Genomic DNA, 3441 nt, shown 5'->3' on the forward strand with positions numbered 1-3441 from the left:
ATAGCCTTCCTAAGTCTTTTAAACATTTATTATATAACTATACATATAGAGGCATGCAATTTATAATATAAAAGCATAAATAAGTTTTGTAAGACATTTGAAATATAAGTATTATTTTAAGAAAAGATCGACTTGATGTCAATCTATAAAACAATTTGAAGGCATAAGTTTAATAAAACAGTTTAAGTATAAGGAAACATTTGTTTGAAACACAGTTGTAAATAAGTTTGAAAGGTAATGTACGGAGTAAGATGTACAGTGTAAAAAGGAGTTTAAAACATATAAAATGTTTATAAAAAGTCATTTGAAGGAAACTGTTTGGTAAAATGGCTAATGAGTAGCCAAATCATTTGAATGTTGTATATTAATCACATGTGATTGATGTAATAAGTAATATAATCCTACTTGCTAATCACATGTGATTGACATAATAAGTAGCATGATTCTACTTGTATCCCCCCCCCCCATAAAACATTTAAAAAGAGTTTAAAACATTAGTTAAGGGGTATGAACTCACCTACAGTATGTGACTAGAATTTCACGGACTGTTATCGTACTAAAGAATCGGACAAGTGCTTGGTGTCAAGTGGAGACTTAGACAAACACAATGATCCTAATTACATATGAAAACATATGTATATAAATAATTAGTGATTCTAACACTAATTATACAAGTAATAACATTTAAGCTCGAGGATAACACCTTTGGTCAAGTGCTAGGAGGCTAAAGGCTTGCAAGAAAGGAGTGCAATGCCCCTATTTGGAGTTTAAGGTCAAAAGACCATATTCATTGGAGTTTACGGCCCAGGGGAGTAAGCTCCTGGCTGTAAACTCCCAACCAAGGCTTGACATGGTGCTTAGAATTACTACAACTCTAGTGGGAATTTATTCAAGGTTTATACAAGTGTTTGGGCACCATATTGACTCCTTTGGGGAGTTTACGGCCCAAAGACCCTTTTCCCTTGGAGTTTACGGCCGTAAACTCCCTTGGGCGGGTGATTATGGTGCTTTCAAGTCTCTATAATAAATAGGAACAATTCTAGGCTTTTGTACTTGGCTTTGGAAGAGTTTATGGCACCATTTGGTACCATTTCTTGGAGTTTACGGCCATAGAACCTCTTGGGCCGTAAACTCCCTCACCCATGGGGTTCTAAATTTTTTAGCTAGTCCATAACTCATCTAGGTACATGCCCAAATTGTCTCATGGCCTAAGGAAGTGTTGAGGGTGTCCTTTGACCCCTTTATGGGAGTTCACGGCTCAAGAACCATTCTTGGCCGTAAGCTCTTCAATACTTGTGCTTTTCTTATGATTCCTAGGACCTAAACACATTAAGGTATTTGCCAAAAATAGAGTCCAAGCCTTTGGGGGTGATTAGGGCACTTTTAGCCCTTGAAAAAGGGGTTTACGGCCCAAGAGCATATCCTTGGCCGTAAACTCCTAAAACTATAGGGTTTTGATTGATTTCTAGCCTCTAATGTTCATACATAAAGTCCTTAACTAGTTTTCTAATAAGGAATTGGGACTAGATGGCGTTTAGGCCTTGTTTTGAAGTTTACACCCCAAGAACGTTCTTGGGTCGTTTGCTCCCGGATCTTGTGTTTTGGACATGTAAATAATGTTATTAAGCATATAACAAGCATTAAAACACATCTAGGGAAGTAGACTCACAATTTGGGATGAAAACCCGAAGATCCGTGAGAGAGAAATTGGGTTTTCTCTAAATGGAATTCAACTAATGAACCAATTTGGTTCAGAATTCTATTTATAGTCCTGAGATTTTTGGCAGAAAATATTTCTATTCTCGGAATGGATTCTAATGATCTAGGGTAATGGAATTTATAGTGTTGCACAAAATCCTAGTGCAACCACTCTCCTAATATCCCCTTTTAGGTGTAAAACCCTGAAACTGCCAAACTTATATTCTAAGTCTGAATTTTCACTGTAACTGATCTACATCTATTGGCTTGATATGGTTTATTCAGAATGGAAATTTCGGGTTGTCACATAATGGGAGTATAGATGAACCTGGAGATATTAGGAGTCTAAAGGCTGAAGTTACAGATAAAGAAGAGTTTGTGAGTCACGTATTATTCGGAGATCAGCCAGAGAAAAAATATCTCCATTAAGGTATTATCCTTTAGAAAAATATTTGTTAGTAACAGAGAATGATAAACCTTAATGTTATCAAGAAGTCTTGACGATGAAAAACTTCATTGTTACATTTATATTTTATGTGTAGTAGTTTTGACCATGTTTACTAAAAATAAAGATTTTTAAAATCAATTAAGTAATGATAGTATATTGTTACTCAAAATGAATGTTTAAGTAATGATATATTATTAAAATAAAATTTTGGGAAAATGGTTAATCTTGGCAACTTGATAATGGACAATTTTAACTAAGTGAGTTGACCAAATTAGGCAAGGAGGACTTAAATGTCATGAAGTGGTGGAGAAGAAGATAAGTGAAACATTTAGAAATGTAGCTAGATAAGTTCATATTATGGAAAATTTGTAGAGAAGTTGAGGGTGTAAGATGTAGTTATATGAAAGATCATAACTAGTTGCTTCTTCTCTACTCATTTTATCAAACACACACACACACACACACACACACACACATATATATATATATATATATATATATATATATATAGAGAGAGAGAGAGAGAGAAAGAGAGAGAAATATATAGGTTCATTTGTTTAAACTAATTATTGTGTTATTGTATGCATAAATTTGGGCCAATCAAAATTAAGTAATTAAATAAATAAATATGGGTAGTATAGTAATGTGTTTAGTAACTACCAAAAATAATCCCTAAAATCATGGATCCACTTAAATTATTAGGGCTTTTTAACTCGTGTTCCTTTTGATCGGGCTAAGATGGACGAAGGCAGATCAACGAGCCCAGGTCATGGAGACTCAAAAAATCGGTTGCTGGAATCGTTTAGGGGTGGTGTCGATTGGTGGAAGTTGAGGTTGTTTTTATGGTGGTGGTAATCGACGAGACAAGATCTTCGGAGCTCTTTGATTAATAGGAACATAAGAGACATGAGAGTGAGGGAAAAGGAGGTCACCGGTATTTGGCCGGTTGCGAATGGGAAACAGAGGCTGTGAAGTTCGACGGGAAGAAGGAGTGAAGTGTGGCTCCGATTTGTAATAGGTTTGTTTTCTTCTTATTTTGACTGTTCGTCTGTCGAATCCTTCAAGTCTGTGATTTCAAACTTCATTTGGATGTATGCACTCTGTCTTCATCCTTTTCCATATCACCAACCCTTATCTAGCCTTGATTTTAAACTTCATTGAATGTGCTAGTTCTATTTGAAGTTTTAAACGGGTTGATACACTAATGAAGCTTGTTTGATTTGGGGTTCTGTATGTTATCATCTCACTTCTCACCATGAAGTTACTAAATTACTAATTTTAATAATATTCGTTTA

The sequence above is a fragment of the Lactuca saligna genome, chromosome 7 (genome assembly GCF_052625555.1).
Source record: "Lactuca saligna cultivar CGN05327 chromosome 7, ASM5262555v1, whole genome shotgun sequence".
In the NCBI taxonomy this organism is placed as follows: domain Eukaryota; kingdom Viridiplantae; phylum Streptophyta; class Magnoliopsida; order Asterales; family Asteraceae; genus Lactuca; species Lactuca saligna.